General features: G+C 41.0%; 1 protein-coding gene across 2 annotated transcripts in view; it reads left to right on the forward strand.

Annotated features, from left to right (window-relative positions):
• Window positions 1–12,187: 12,187 nt before the first annotated feature.
• ZNF438 (zinc finger protein 438) overlaps window positions 12,188–17,460 on the forward strand; it is a 96,429-nt gene continuing 91,156 nt past the window's right edge. Inside the window, exons 1-3 of one of the 2 annotated variants that reach the window (XM_039525875.1) lie at window positions 12,188–12,245; window positions 15,324–15,408; window positions 15,910–15,979. The gene's annotated coding sequence lies outside the window, so the exon portion shown is untranslated. Of the gene's footprint in view, window positions 12,246–12,306; window positions 12,969–15,323; window positions 15,409–15,909; window positions 15,980–17,460 lie in introns of those variants that run through there. The other variant, XM_039525873.1, reaches the window with a different exon arrangement.

Here is a 17,460-nt window from a genome sequence, read left to right on the forward strand (position 1 = left end):
GGGCAAGGCAGAGTGGTTGTGACCCTCCTCGTTGAGAATCCCTGCAACAACTCTTATCTCCAAGACTTCCTAGCTTCTTCTCCAGTTAAGAGTTGGAGAACGTGGCTTTCATGATCACTTGGTACCATAAAAATAAATGATTAAAATTTAGTTTGAAAGAAAGGAAAAAATAACCAGGAATTAATATTTAAAAATTTCTTATTGTAGTTTAAAATAGGCACCTCATACATGGGTCAGCAGCCCATTGGGTTTTGCAAGTCAAGATGAGGCGAAACAAAGAATTTACTATGGAAAAACAAAATAGACCAATAGTTTGAATCCTGCCTGCAGTAGTGATTTTTAAAGACAATGCCCCTGTCCTAAATACTAGAACCTGGTAACTGTGCAGTTCTGTATATAGGTGGAAATAATACCTTTTTAAACTCACCGAATATGACCTGGAGGACATGATTGCATTACCCCCATCGTTATCTTGACTTGTATTGCTACAAACACTATGCTATTAGTGTTATATTAGCAGCAAAGAGTCCTGTGGCACCTTATAGACTAACAGACGTATTGGAGCATGAGCTTTCTGATGTCATGCATCCGACGTAGTGGGTATTCACCCACGAAAGCTCATGCTCCAATACGTCTGTTAGTCTTTAAGGTGCCACAGGACTCTTTGCTGCTTTTACAGATCCAGACTAACACGGCTACCCCTCTGATACTATTAGTGTTATATTGTACAGCTCTTTAAAAATTGTCACCATTTCCTCCTATGAGAACTCTGTAAGGAAACTTGCATGGAACCAGATGGCACTATGCTTGTTCAGTCCCAGTGTTCTTTCAGTCCTTCAGTTTCATGATCACTAAGTTTATTCATGGATTTTGACAAATTTAAAATAATCCAAGAAACTGGTAATATTAAGGCCATGATCCTGCTAGTCTTTGTGTGGAGTACAACGGAGTGGTTGCACTCTGCGAGAAGTGCAAGCAGTGGCTACATGAGGGTACAGGAAATGCTATGCAGTGCTATGGTAGCTCTAGAAATCTGTGCTCTGGTGGCAAGACTCAAACCTCTACTATACCTATTTCCTTACAAGTAGGCAAGGTAAAAAAGAGAGGGTGCAGGCAAATTATGGGTGAGTGTGAAGAGACATGGTCTTAAGCATGATTCCCATGCTAATGAGGTGCTTAGAGACATGTTCTGCTATTAGGCCCCATTCTTGCAATGTGATACACGTAGGCAGCTCCTTGTGACCAAATGGCGCTCCATTGACTTCACTGAGGCTCTGCACAATTGCAGGGGTCTGCCCCTATAACTCACATTGCAGGATTGAAGCCTCAGTCTCATCCCTGAGACTAGGCTTTAAGGCACCTTTGTACTCCCCCTGATTCTATGCTAGCTGTGTTCTGGACCAGTCCCCCAGCTGAAGTTACAGCAGCAAAGTATCAGGTCTTAAACCTCTTGTTATACTAAAGCAGTAGAGAGACTTGCTTAAGTATCACAGCACAAATGTATGACACAATCAGACCTAACCAATAACATTCAACTTATTTTAGTTACTAACTTTGTAGTGAATATATATATCCCATTACTTGTATCACTTTTAAAGTAGAGGAGCTGGTACTGGGATCAATGATCATCTTTTCCCAGGACCTTCACACACTAGAAGGAGAAGCCTATAAATACAGTATAAGTTGCCTTCACCAGCACTTGGTGTGGTGTACTGCAGGCTGTCACTTTAATTTGTAAGGGGTTTCCTGGTCCTGCTTGCAGGCTAGAGGCCTCTGTAAGGAAGAGTGTGATCAATCATTTGCTAAGAGCCAGGCTACAGCAAGTTGAATTATGCCTTAGGGAGCAGCCTATTTTCTCCCTGTTTTTTAGTTCTTCTGTGTTAAGGTTCTGGATTTTAAGCAATAAAGTAATGTGTTGCATACTGAAAGAGTAATTTGCTTTTTATCTAACTTCTGTTTGTATGCTGTGAACACAACACTTGGCTCAGTGCCTCTTTATTTTGTCTTCATTAGTCGTAGCTTGTTTTTATAAAATATTATTTAACTGTAGACTTGACTGCTTGGATGAAATTATTCAAATGTTTAAAGTAAAAATCTTCACCTTTATAAGGGATGTCTGAAATAGTGTTATCTATGTTCATATTTGATATCCAACACTTTTTTGATTAAGGTATTTAATGCCCCCCAAAATATCTATTGGACTGTAATTGCAAGGGATTTTTTTCCTTTGGAAACTGGTTCCACCTTTGCATTTTCCTGCCCTCTGGTAGTTCTCCCCACTATTCTCTAAGATTGTCAGCATTACAGGAACTTTAACAAATTCCCTGTATGCCCTACAATGTATAGCAGCTGGACTGGCTGACTTGTAATGCTTCACATTTTCCAAATTTTTTCTTACCTGTGTTTTAGCAACAGCAATTTTTACAAGCTCTTCATTACTTAGTAGTCCAACCCCCTTTTTAAAGTTTCTAAAGGTAGATTTAAAAATTCTTTTGCCTGTGCAACCTTAAGTCAGCCTCCTTGTGTGTATGCATTATGAAACAGTCTTTAATTACATGATCACACTTTTTTCCCCCCAGGAATCCTGTCTCATTTAGTGTACATATGGAAAAACAAGGGGGCAAAATTAAAATTGCACAAGCAACCATAAAGTTGGCATTTCCTAATTTCCAAGTGCTTAACTTTACAAACTAAACAATATTTAACTAAGTTTTATGTATATAATATATACATGTTGAATGTAGCTGGTAATACTGCTAAAGCAACTTTAACTTTTAGAATTTCCTTGCAGCGATGGATCTCACAACATTAATATCACATTAGTTTTCATTTATGATGTTGCCTACAAAGAGACATACCATAGGAGTCCATAAGAATGGCCATATTGGGTTGGACCAATGATCTGCCTAGCCCAGTATCCTGTCTTCCGAGAGTGGCCAGTGCTGGATGCTTCAGAGGGAGTGAACAGAACAGGGCAATTGATTGAGTGATCCATCCCTGTGTCATCCAGTCCTAGCTTCTAGCCGTCAGAGATTTAGGGATACCCAGAGTATAGATTTGCATCCCTGACCAACTTGGCTAATAGCCATTAACAGACCAATCCTCCATGAACTTAACTATTCTTTTTTGAACCAGTTACACTTTTGGCCATCATGATATCCATGTTCCTGGCTATGCAGCTACAAAAACTTTTGGAGCAGTAGTTGGCAATGAAGGGGGGCATGTTCAACAGATAAAAGGTATTATGCCACATGTCACTTTTTTAGAAGCAGTGACAATAAAAAAGATTTGGGGGTCATGGTGGATAATCATCTGAACAGTGTGATGCTGTAGCCAAAAGAGCTAATGTGATCCTGGGATGCATAAACAGGGGAATCTTGAGTAGGTGCGGAGAGGTTATTTTACCTCTGTATTTGTCATTACAACTGCTTCTGGAATACTGTATCCAGCTCTACTGCCCACAATTGAAGAGGGATGCTTATAAATTGGAGAGGTTCAGCAAAGAGTCACAAGAATGATTAAAGGATTAGAAAACATGCCTTATAGTGATAGACTCAAAGAACTCAATCTATTTAACTTAACAAAGAGAAGGTTTGATTACAGTCTCTATATATCTACATGGGAAACAAATATTTCATAATGGGCTCTTCAGTCTATCAGACACAGCTATAACACAATCCAAGGGCTGGAAGTTGAAGCTAGACAAATTCAGACTGGAAATAATGGTGAGAGTAAATAATTATTTGAACAATTTACCGAGGGTTGTGGTGGATTCTCCATCACTGACAATTTTTTAATCGAGATTGGATGTTTTCCTAAAACATGTGCCAGAGAAATTATTTTGGGGAAGTTTTATGGCCTTTGTTAAACAGGAGTTTAGGCTAGATGATCAAAATGATCCATTCTGACAGCTGAATCTATGAATCATCCCTTCTAACCAGTTCCTCTGTATCTGCCAGAGAGCAGTGGCTGAACCAGCCTCTCTTTATAGGTCTCAACCAGTACCCTAAACTGTCTTTGGAGACAAACAAGTAGCCAATGCAGATCCTGTAGGCGTGATAGCTGACTTATCAACTAGGATGCTGCATTCCGCATCAGTTAGTTTCCAATTATAGATAGCTTAATCAAAAATTGCCTGTTAATTTTAGTCCTGTTGTCCCATTTTAGCCCCCATGTTCTTGGTGTTAGTGGTAGGTTTTCAGAACTTCGACTTCACACACAGATGCCGCTCTCTGAGCTAGTATATATTTTTTTATAATTATAATTTGGAAAGGGACAGTTCTAAATCATGGGGCGTTGTCCAGGGAAGACCTAACAAGAATTGTAATCCTATGGACTAGCATCTGAGAAAATAGAAAAGGATCAAGTTAGACAAGCCAATTTCACTCTCCTGGGAAGCGTCATATCTGTTTGTTACTATTTTGAATGATCTTGAAGGATTCTAGGAGTCCTCCAGGAACTAGTAAAGGATTTGGACTAAGAGAACCTTGGGTGAAAGAAGAGTGGCTAGACTCTAAGGAATGAATAAGGGAAATTAGAGATTGTAGGGGATGAAGATAGGAACAGAGGGAAAGGATACGGTTACTTGTATCTTAACTATGAATTTCTAAACTTTAGAAAAAAATTGGGTTTCTTTTAAATGCAATCTTAACTCTGAATTCCCTTGTTTTCTAAGGCTTCCTAATTTGATAACTACAACATTCTTGTGAAGTTATTTTTGAATATCAATAAGCCAGGCTCCCACAACATAAATTTTGTCTATAGCATTACAAGAATATTTTTGTCACTTTGATTTTTTTTAATTCAATAACTAGAGCAAAATTAAGACCAGACAAATTTCCATGTAATAGATGTTCTATTTAAACTAGTATGAATAAACTGAAATGGACTTACCAGATGTGATATCTAAATTAGAACAAGAATAATTCAGATAGGTTTCAGATATGTAAACTTACAGCACAAAATGGAAAGAGCAAAAATATGCCTCAGGATCTTTAGACTGCAGACATTTGAAAGTTTCTAATGTAACTAATACCACTTTCTTACTAACATTGTATTTGACAAGGAATTCATTAACTTTATGTACCTATATCTAAATGTAGACTTATAAACTGCAGAAGCCCAAGGAGTATTATTATTACTTTTTATAATAGAAGTCACCGGTGGTTGAGAAAAATCTAATTCCAAATCCATGATAGTAAAATTCATATTTAAAATGTTTGCAGTTCCTCTCTTATCACCATTAACCTTGCCATCAGTATGAGCTATATTACTGTTTCAAAGGTACAAAGATTATCTTTAACAGCTCCCCAATTATCTTTTTCTTGGGTATGAATCTGGTGATGAGTATGCAGTTTCATTTTGGGATGCTGAGGAGTAAGATCTCTTAAGTTGTAAACTGGGAATAAGGATACTTATCCTTTGTAAAGTGCTTTGAGATCTATGCATGAAAGTGCTGGGTGATATTGAAATTGGGGTACAAATTAGATGTTTTTTAAGTTTAACTTTGAAATTTATTGGCAGCATTTGTGTCTTTCTCTTTTTAGCTCTGTCTCTTTCCATCTATCCTGTTCTTTGATTCTCTACACTCATTCTCTTCTATCTGGACCTCCCCATCCTTATTGTTTTGGTTGGCATCTCCCTTTTCCTGACCCACTGTTTCAACATTTAATAATTCTTAGCAGTCATTAGATTAATAAATTGAAAATGACAGGTTTCAGAGTAGCAGCCGTCTTAGTCTGTATCCGCAAAAAAAACAGGAGTACTTGTGGCACCTTAAAGACTAACAAATTTATTTTAGCATGAGCTTTCGTGAGCTGCAGCTCACTTCTTCGGATGCATAGAATGGAACACACAGGGGATATTTATACATACAGAGAACATGAAAAGGTGGAAGTCACACCATCATAGGACCTAATCACATCAGACACGCCATCAGGGGCTCGTACACCTGCACATCTACCAACATGATATATGCCATCATGTGCCAGCAATGCCCCTCTGCTATGTACATTGGCCAAACCGGGCAGTCTCTACGCAAAAGAATAAATGGACACAAATCTGACATCAGGAATCATAACATTCAAAAACCAGTGGGAGAACACTTCAACCTCTCTAACCACTCAGTGACAGACTTGAAGGTGGCAATTTTGCAACAAAAAAACTTCAAAAACAGACTCCAAAGAGAAACTGCTGAACTTGAATTAATATGCAAACTAGATACTATTAACTGTGGCCTAAACAAAGACTGGGAATGGTTGGGTCATTACACCAACTGAATCTATTTCCCTATGTTAAGTTCTCCTCACACCTTCTATGGGCCATCTTAATTATCACTTCAAAAAGTTTTTTTCCTCCTGCTAACGATAGCTCATCTCAATTGATTAGACTCTGCCTGTTGGTATGCATACTTCCACCTTTTCATGTTCTCTGTATGTATAAATATCCCCTGTCTGTGTGTTCCATTCTATGCATCCGAAGAAGTGAGCTGCAGCTCACGGAAGCTCATGCTAAAATAAATTTGTTAGTCTTTAAGGTGCCACAAGTACTCCTGTTTTTTTTAAATTGAAAATGTATCTTCATAATATGTAGGTAAGAATTAGTATCCCTATTTTAAAGATAAAGTCAGGTAAAGAGATCCAAATATAATTTTCTTAAATCTTTCACATGTACAAGTGGCAACTTAGGCCAATCGATTGGATCCAGGAGAAATTGGGCACCCCTGGGGCTTTTCAAAGCTGGTGTTTGATTTTGCCCAAGTTCCCTAATCATTCTGGGCTCCAAGGAGATGGTTTTAGTGGCAAGGGCTCAATCAGTATTTTCAAAAGCATTTATGGTGCTCCAGACTTAGTTGTCTACTCTACAACTAAACCAGGATATGCAGGTTAAGGTGGTCAAGCAACCCCTTTTTGGTGCCCTGCAACATGTGCACTCTCTGAACACAATTTACACCCACCCACCCCAAATTATGAGTGAGCAGGATAGACAGAGCGAATTAATTTTCTAAGCTTTGTTAGGATCTGGATAGGGCAAGCAAGGGGAGAGTTAGGAACAGAGCCTACCTTATTGAGGTCAGAGGTGTAGGGAAGCAGTGAGAAAGGCAAAGAGCCGGGTGGAGATGGACCTAGCGAAGGGGATTAAAACCAATAGCAAAAGGTTTTTTAGCCATATAAATAGGAAGAAGACCAAGAAGGAAGAAGTGGGACCGCTTAAAACTTTAAACGGAGTGGAGATTAGGGATAATCTTGGCATGGCACAATATCTGAACGAATATTTTGCCTCAGTCTTTAATGAGGCTAATGAAGGGCTAAGGAATAGTGGTAGAGGGACTGATGGGAATGAAGATATGGGGGTAGACATTACGGTATCTGAGGTAGAAGCCAAACTTGAACATCTTAACGGAAGTAAATCAGGGGGCCCGGATAATCTTCATCCTAGAATATTAAGGGAATTGGCGAGTGAAATTGCAAACCCGTTAGCGATGATTTTTAATAAATCTCTAAACTCGGGGGTTGTACCATTTGACTGGAGATTAGCTAATATAGTTCCTATATTCAAGAAGGGGAAAAAAAGTGACCCGGGTAACTACAGGCCTGTTAGTTTAACATCTGTAGTATGCAAAGTCATGGAAAAAATGTTAAAGGAGAGAGTGGTTACGGACCTTGAGGCCGATGGCAACTGGGACAAATTACAGCATGGTTTTACAAAAGGTAGATCGTGCCAAACCAACCTGATCTCCTTCTTTGAGAAAGTAACAGATTTTTTAGACAAGGGAAATGCGGTGGATCTAATATATCTTGATTTCAGTAAGGCGTTTGATACGGTACCGCATGAGGAATTACTGGTTAAATTGGAAAAGATGGGGATCGAAATGAAAATCCAGAGGTGGATAAGGAGCTGGTTTAAAGGGGAGACTGCAAAGGGTCGTATTGAAGGGTGATCTGTCGGGTAGGAGGGGGGTTACCAGTGGAGTTCCTCAAGGTTGGGTTTTGGGTCCGATTTTATTTAATCTATTTATCGCTGACCTCGGAACCAAAAGTAGGAGTGGGCTGATAAAGTTTGCGGATGACACCAAGTTGGGAGGTATTGCCAATTCGGAAAAGGATCGGGATATCCTCCAGGGAGATTTGGATGACCTTGTAAACTGGAGTATTAGTAACAGGATGAAATTCAATAATGAGAAGTGTAAGTTTATGCATTTAGGGATGACTAACAAGAATTTTAGTTATAAGCTGGGGACGCACCAGTTGGAAGTAACGGAGGAGGAGAAGGACCTAGGAGTCCTGGTTGATCGTAGGATGACTATGAGTAGGCAATGTGATGTGGCCGTTAAAAAAGCTAATGTGGTCTTGGGATGCATTAGGCGAGGTATTTCTAGTAGAGATAAGGAGGTGCTAGTCCCGTTATATAAGGCGTTGGTGAGACCTCATTTGGAGTATTGTGTGCAGTTTTGGTCTCCCATGTTTAAGAAGGATGAATTCAAACTGGAACGGGTACAAAGAAGGGCCACTAGAATGATCCGAGGAATGGAAAGCCTGTCGTATGAAAGGAGACTTGAGGAGCTCGGTTTGTTTTCCTTAACCAAAAGAAGGATAAGAGGAGATATGATTGCACTCTTTAAATATATCAGAGGGATAAATACCAGGGAAGGAGAGGAATTATTTCAGCTCAGTGCTAATGTGGACATGAGGACAAATGGATATAAATTGTCAGTCAGGAAATTTAGGCTTGAAATTAGACGAAGGTTTCTAACCATCAGAGGAGTGCAATTCTGGAACAGCCTACCGAGGGAAACAGTGGGGGTGAAGGACCTCCATGACTTTAAGATTAAGCTGGATAAGTTTATGGAGGGGATGGTATGATAGGATAACGGGTTTAGTCAATAGGTCAATAACGTGCCACACTGGTAATTAGTACAAAGGGTCAATGTTGGGATATTGTTAGCCTTTTCCAGAGGGTCTGGCTGGAGAGTCTTGCCCACATGCTCGGGGTTCAGCTGATCGCCATATTTGGGGTCGGGAAGGAATTTTCCTCCAGGGTAGGTTGGCAGTGGCCCTGGAGGTTTTTCGCCTTCCTCCGAAGCATGGGGCAGGGGTCGCTTGCTGGTGGATTATCTGCTTCTTGAAGTCTTTAAATCATGATTTGGAGCATTCAACAGCAGAGTCAAGGGAGAGAATTAGTTCAGGAGTGGGTGGATCGGTTTATGTGGCCTGCATCTTGCAGGAGGTCAGACTAGATGATCATAATGGTCCCTTCTGATCTTGAATTCTATGATTCTATGATTAACAGGCTATTGAAAATGAGGTCAGGTTGGCACAGATAGGAGCACATATAGTATGCAGGTGGAGAGCTGCCTGAGCACATTTCCCCTTATATGCCCAGTTCCAAGAACTGATTATCAAAATAAAACCACCTGGCATGTTCTGTTTTTTTTTTAATTCCCCTTATTCTCTGGGTTTCTAAAACCGGTTGGCCACATCCTCTGCAAAGTACCTACTGGAGGCCCTTTAGTGGGGAAGGAGCACTACATGTGGGCTGGGGGCAGACATGTCGGAGGACAGGTATGTATTTGTCTCCACTGTAATCAGTGTAGAATCCACTCAGAAATCAGTGTCAGGATTAGTATTTAGGGAGTCTACTGACTACTGGCTCATATACCTCTCCAAGTTACTTTCTCCAGAATGTCTTTTCTAAGGTACTCCCCAACACATCAGAGCATCCCTTTGTTACCAGGTATTTGAAATTGCTGCTGGTACTGGTGTAATGAGGAAAGCACTACTGTGCTGGCTTCATTGCATTGATTTAATTCTCCAAATGTCCTTCCATTGCCAAACAAAAAAAGTAGGCTTTAGTATTGTACAAGTCCTGAATTCATTTTAGTCCCTGAAAGATTTTTGACTAATTTTCTAACTATTTCATGTAAATAGTATAGACTTATTTTTCATTCACAGAAACCATGATTGAAACTTAATTTTAAATAAATAAGTTCACACAGTATGACATGGAGTTCTTTATTAATTTACAAGTGACCCATGGATGATGTGCTCCCTGTAATTTTACTTTATGATAACCCTGCATTCTAAATTGTAACCAGTTAAGTCTAATTAAGATCCCTTTGGTCTGTAGAACAAGCAACAATAGAAAATAATGTTTGCATCAAGTGCCCTGGCATTCATTGTTGCTGCTTTTGGTGAATCAATAAATCATTAATTGGTTACCAAGATTTGTCTATCTTCAATTCCACCCTTCTACAACTTTGTTTTTAAGACAAATTCACTTACAAAAAACTTTATAATTAAAGTTACTGCTTCACTTTCATGACTTCTTGACCTCTTCCAAACTCAGAACCACAAACTCATAGAGAACCAAGAAGTGCTCATAAAGGACTTCTTACATGCCACCAAAAAAAAAGTCCTACAAGAACAAAATACAACTTTAACAAAAAACCCAGAAAAGTCACTGTTGAAATACTGCTTCACAGAAACTTAGAGAAACCTAAGGAGTGCGATCTACAACTTGTTATAATTATTCCTTCTACCACTTTAAGATTTAAATAATTTACTGTTCCACTGTTTTAAAAAACAAAGAGCTGTTAAATGCAGGACTGAGCTTGCATGTCATAAGAAAATCTTTTTTTCTGGATGGCATCTAATAACTGTCTTATACTAATTCATTGTTCAGTCTGGTGATAATTTACCTGTATTGATTGCAGTAATGGTCTTGATTAAACAACTCCAACTGGATTTCTATGATTTATACAAAGAACTAAAAAAAATAAATAGATTTTTTTGGAACCTTATGATAATTCTTTTAAGAATTTAAAATCCAAAGTCCTATCTATTTGGCCTGGATAGTGAAGATTACTTAACATTCATAAAGGTAAGGATTTGCTCTGCTCTTGTGCTCCAAAATTTGCTCTCCCTGCAGTGTAGTGTATTAGTTGATTGCCACTCATCACTACAAAATTAGTTGTATTTCAATGGTTCTGTAGTTGCAAAGCATTTTGGAATTATTGGGGAGGAAAGGTGCAAAATAAATACATTTATTAAACACTAATCGTAGGTGACATTGATGCTGCATGTTAGGTTAAGAATTTTGAAGCATAATTTCAGTTAAACCAAAGAATACTCTGGCAGAATAGTCTAATGAAAGGGTTATGTGACAACACAAATATGACTCAATATCTTGTCATAACTTTGGTTTCAGAAATGAGTAAAAATAGCCTTCTTGATGCCAGTCACACTGATGTTTTGGTCACCCCATGTTTATTCTGCCAAGATACAGGTACCTGTTGTATCAGCACTCAAAATAATGAATTCTGGTTCACATCATTCCCAACGGAAAGCTGAACACACAATTTTACATTTTTCCAGTAGCGAACATTGCCACCCTTCTCTTCCTTTTGACGGTTGGAAATAAATGTGTTTTCGCAGTACCGCCAAGCCCCCGAGCCTTCAAAAAGCTTGAGTCAGACACAAAAATATCTTAAGACTGGTTTAAAAATTCTGAGATTAAAGTAGAGAGGCGAGGTGGGTGAGGTAATATCTTTTATTGGACCAACTTCTGTTGGCGAGAGAAGCTTTAGAGTTATATGTAACTCTTCTTTAGGTTTGGGAAAGGTATGAAATTAAAATAATCAAACCACAAATACATAAAAATGTATTTGCCTTTTGGTTATTAAGCTTCTAGTGGAGCTTGCAAAAATTCAGCCTTAATGAAAAATTGTGCACCTCTCTCCTGGTTGTTCAGAAGGGGCTCTACTTTTCCCTCTCTCTCCCCTTCTGCCTTTCTCTTATGCATGTGCTTCCAGCTACCTATACCTCCACCTAGCCTCACATTTTTATTTTCTCTTTACTGTTCTACCCCTTTGCCCGCCCCTCCTGCACTTTTCCCACCTCCTTCTTACTCTCCACTTTCCTTGACTCCCTCAGCCCGCTTGCTTGCCCGGGGTAAGGGAGCGTGGCTGCAGGCCGCTTACTCGCCCTGGGGGCGGGCCCCACGCCCAGTAGCCCTTTCCTCGCCGCTCCTCCCTCAGCGAGGGCGACACGACACCCGCCCCGCCTTCCCGCCAACTCCGGGCAGGGCGAGAAAGGACAGGCCGCGCCTGCGCACAAAGGTAGCGGAGAAGCCGGTAGCCGCTGGAGGAGGGGGAAAGACAAGAGGTGGCCGCCGCGGGGCGGGGGCGGCGTGACGTCAAGACGCTCCGTAGCTCTGACGGCATGACGCAGGCACGCAGAGGGAGAGCTGTAAGTTCCCTTCCCCCCGCCGTTAGCGTTACGGGTCCTGGCTGGGGGGTGGGACGTGGCGGCCTCGCGCATGGGGCGGCGGGACGGCTCCTGGGCGTGCGCGCTCGGACACCGCCCCGCCGGCCCTGGTCCCGGGGGGCGGTGCCAGGGGAAGCGGCGCCCGTGAGCGGGGGCAGAGCTCCCTGCCGTGACCGGTTACTGGGCGCCCGCCTCCCCCCGGGGCCCGGCGTCTCCCTGGGTGCCCGGTTGTTTAATTCCTGACGCGCGGCTGTCGCTTGCGGAGGCAGAGTCCGCGCGGCCGCTGCCGGGGCTGAGCGGTCTCCGGCAGGTCCTGCGCCGCCCAGCCGCTCTGGGGCGCGGCGGGACGGCAGAAGGCCCTGCCCGCGTCATGTGCTGCCCTTGCTGTTGCCGCTCATTTGGGTCGTGGCGGAACTTCCCCGCTTGCCCTCTGGGGGTTGGGTGCCGCCTCGGGCCCCGCTTCCGCCCAGCGTGGCGGTGCCAAGGAGTGGGACTTTAAAGTCCGAGAAGGCAATTTTCAAATTGTTTCTCCTCTAATGGGCAGGGTGGTTGCGCTGTGGGTGGGTAAACAGGGTTCTCCCATGGAGACAGCGGCGTGACTTTAGAAGTGGTTCCAAGCGATGCATGTGTGGTATATGGTCAGCGTGATGCTGCCTGGCAGTGACACTGAAACGCATCACATCTAGAACATGCTTGAGTTCAAGGGTATGTCTACACTTGTAACACTACAGCTGTAGTGTAGATGCTGGTGTGACAGAAGGGGTTTTTCTGGTTACTGTAGTAAATCCATCTCTCCAAGAGGCGATAGAGCTGCAGAAGAATTTGTCAATAGTGCAGTTTGCACTGGGGCTTCTGTCTGCTTAACACATCTCCCAGGGGATGTGACTTTTTCACACCCTGAACAATATAGCTAGCTCTGCTGAAGTTTGAATAAGTGTAGAATAGGCCTTCATAGATTTGAGTTTCTAATGCTAAGAGTTGCTGAATTCTTGCTATGCACACCAAAGTGCTGATGCCAGCCATAATACAGCTATACAAAAACCTTGGTATAAGTCAGATTTTGAGTTGTGTATAATGTGCAAATGTAAAAGAAACATGCTGTGCTCCAATATAGTTATAGTGCCATCAGATGCAAGTTTATACACAAGACATGCAGAAAGGTCCACTATGTTAGCATTCAGTATTTAAAAATTATAGTAATTGAGATTTGTACAGTGGTGTTCATTCACAAATGGTACTGAATTAAGTCTCATGTGAGAAGCAAGGATGCATTATATTTGGTGAAACTGGGGTACAGAGAGGGAATGTGCCCTGTATGAGGTTACAGAGCTAGTCTGTCGCAAGACCCAGCTCTCTGCATTATCTACTAGACCAGTGGTCTCCAACCTAGGGTGCACTCCCTAGATGGGTGTGGAGGAACATTCAGGGTGTGTGTGGCTGGGCCTGGGGCCAGCCCCCACAGGAGATGGGAAGGGAGTGCCACTTGGCTATGCTCCAGCTCAGCTCTGCCATGGCACTGGCTCCCAACTGTGGCCCCGCTCCCACCCCCAGCTGCGGCCCCAGGCTCAGCCCCCTTACTCCTGTCCACATGCCTCCTCCCCCAGTTGCAGCCCTGGTTCCTGGCGGTGAGGGACCATGGACAGGGGTAGGGGGGGTGCCACCATGAAAAGTTTGGGGACCACAGTACTAGACACTGACAGTTCTCCCATAAATATAAATATTATTTGTAAGCCACCAGATGGGTGTGAGGCTTTTACAACTTTATAAGGTTTCCTCTAAAGCCTGAGGATTTTCAGTGGTGCCATGCTATCAGAAGGGACATAGCATTCATGCATGTTGCAAAGCTCGAGACCAACCAGTTTTTGAATTCACATAAAAGAGGGTATATAGTCTTTACCTCACTAAAAAATAAATGGGAGGGAATTCCAAGTATAATAGTTGCCATGCAGGAAGGCCTGAAGATGAAAATGGAAGAATTAAAAGGGAGTGTTGAAGAGGCAGTTTTGGAGAGATTGTAGTAGCGTATTCAGTGGGAGGGGAGTTGGAATTAAACGCTTTTGAAAAGCAAACAATTTGGCTTTATTGTCTGAATGTTTTGCTTTGGTGGAAAAACTACACCAGTACCAGGCCTGAAGAAAAATTCTATACAACATCTTTTCTTGGAAGACTTTTATCTCTTATGTCAGTCATTTTGCTTTCCCCCCAGCTACTATCTTGCTCTCATTGTTAATGTTAACTGAATGTTTTCCATATAATACATCAATTTACATTAACCACCTAGCCTTTAAATACTGTGGCACTATGGAGTTATAGAATAATTGTGTGCAATGTCATAGATTTTAAATTGGACCATGCTTGTCTCAGTATTTCCTTTTCAAACTCAAACACAGCTATACCTCATTGAGTACTAGTCCTGTGTGAAGTTGAGAGTTCAGCCCTTTATTTGTATTCAGAATGAAATTTTACATTTCCTCTCAAAGCAGAAGTGTGGTTTTTTTCCTACTGTGGTAACTTATTTTCTTCTGACTTAAAAAAACCCCAAAAGCCTTTTGGCTGACATCAAACATGGACATTTTTGGCCAAGAAAGAATTTTTCTGAAAGTTATGACTGAGAGGAAATGAGTTATGATGACAGTTATACAACTGGTATCATTAAGTTTGCAAGATAATACGTATGCTGATGTACTAAAATGTGCATTTATATTTTTACATAGCATTATAGTTTTATTAAGACTTTTCTTGGGTGGGGATGACTTATGAGGTTGGGAAAAAATGGTATTGCTGTATGACTGCAATTCAGATGTTAACTCTTCTCTGTGCTTGTCAGAATATGTAATATATCAAGTACCTCAAATTCCATTAATGTAAAAATATTTTTTTCCAAACCTGTATGAAGAAAAATGTTGGTTTCTTGAGCAGCCTTTATATTTATTGTAGTTTTGTTAAGGACATGAACACTGGCCAATTAAGCAAATAGGGTATACTTCTGACTTTATTTTCATGTAACGTTTTAAAAATACAGTTGACTGTTTTTTTGTTTGTTTTTTTTAAACCATACAGGCGTTATGATTATGCTACATTAAACTCGAACATTCTTTATATGCACCCTGAGCTGTTTCATGGATTTTTGTGTGCCATTAAAGAGGTAATGTGTCATTTATGGAAATATTTTAATGTTTTAAACATGTAGGTCAAAACGCTTAGTTTTGTGTGTTCTTTGCTGGCAGGTGGGTGTAATGTCAGATCATGTGTATGTGACTATCTTGCGAGAATGCCATGTTAATTTAAAAAGTTTTTAGCTGGAAACATTATTGAAGCTATAGAATTAGAAATTAGGGATTGTTTTTAAAATGAAAAAACTTGTGATGCTTTAGATTTTAACTTTTTAGCAATATTAATTCAAAGTACTTATTACTGTAATTTTGCTAGAAGGCTTAAAGTACATTAAAAGTAGTTTTAGACTAGAAATCAATTATATCTGTTAGTACCATTAAGGAAAACAAATTTTAATGGGATTCTACTTTAGCAGTATTTACTACTTTCTAAAATACATGTCAGTACCTTTGTACAATGCCCAGGAATTATTTTGTGCCTTTGTGAATAAACAGTAGACCAGAATACTTCAATATTCTATATTTTACTAAAGGTAATAGCTGGGATGATTTTTGACATGGATGGAATGTTTTATTGGCCGTGACACAGCAGGATGAATAAAGGTAAGTACCTCAAAGTAAAAAAAAAAAAAAATCAGTATTGTTACAAAACGTTTTAATTTGCTAATTCTTAGGCCTGGTCTGATACTTAGGCCTGGTCTACACTTAAAATCTAGGACAGTGTAGCTGTAGCGTTCAGGGGTATGAAAAATCCATACTTCTGAGCACTGTAGCTGTGCTCACCTAACCCCTGGTATAGATGTGCTTCCACTGACCCAGCTGCTTTCCTCAGGAAGTTGATGTTCCTACAATGATGAACAAACCCCTTCTGTCACTGTAGGTCGTATCTACACTATAGGATTATACCAGCAGAGCTGTGGCATGGTAGCAATGCCATTATTGTCCCCATAGCATACACATGGCCTTCCTGTGAAAGACTGCAGGATTCATAGACTTTTTTTAAACTTAGAGAACATATCATAGCGTTTCCTTGAATCATAGAATATTAGGGTTGGAAGAGACCTCAGGAGGTCATCTAGTCCAATCCCCTGCTCAAAGCAGTACCAACACCAACTAAATCATCCCAGCCATGGCTTTGTCAAGCTGGGCCTTAAAAACCTCTAAGGATGGAGATTCCACCACCTCCCTAAGTAACCCATTCCAATGCTGCTTCACCCTCCTAGTGAAATAGTGTTTCCTAATATCCATCCTAGACCTCCCCCCACTGCAACTTGAGACCACTGCTTCTTGTTCTGTCATCTGCCACCACTGAGAACAGCCTAGCTCCATCCTCTTTGGAACCCCCTTCAGGTAGGCTGCTATCAAATCCCCCCTCACTCTTTTCGTCTGCAGACTAAATAACCCCACTTCCCTCAGCCTCTCCCTGTAAGTCATGTGCTCCTCGTAAGTCATGTCTTTGAAAGATTCACTGTGCATATATTTGATCCATAATTTTTTTTATTCAAATACACAGGTGTTTTGTTTTTTTGTTTTTTGTCTTTTTTTTGGTGTCTAGCTTTTTAGTGATCTTGGATATAGTAGGTAATAAGAAAAACTTTCCTCCAGTCCACACTGTGAGGTCCTTGTATTAAGGAGTGAGGGTAGCCCCTATCCTCCCAAAGTTCCCACCAGACCCTGCTTTAAGTTCCTTATAATGTCCTCCTTCAGTTCGTATCATATGAGTGGTTCTCTAAGCAAAACAAACAAAAGAAAGGCACTTCTCCCTTTCCCTTATGAGAGAGGGTAATTCAAGTGACAGAAAAGAAAGGTGAGGGTGGTCTGTCTCTTAGCCAGTCTTTCAGGAGATGTTTCAATGGGTCTGTTGCCTTTAATTAAGGCCTACCTCCAGCCTCTACTCTTGAGACATTCTTTTTTGCAACTGGTCCATGCAGCTCCAAGGGCAGTGAACCTGATCTCCATCTGAGGTCAGCAGTCTCTGAAGTATAGCAGTCCTCTCCCTGTGGCAGGTTTTCCCTTTTTAAACTCTCTGCCCCCTGCATTCAGGCAAAGCAGGCCTTACAGGTGTGCCTGGTTGGTGTTGGATG

Source organism: Mauremys reevesii, linkage group 2 (genome assembly GCF_016161935.1).
Source record: "Mauremys reevesii isolate NIE-2019 linkage group 2, ASM1616193v1, whole genome shotgun sequence".
Classification (NCBI taxonomy): Eukaryota; Metazoa; Chordata; order Testudines; family Geoemydidae; genus Mauremys; species Mauremys reevesii.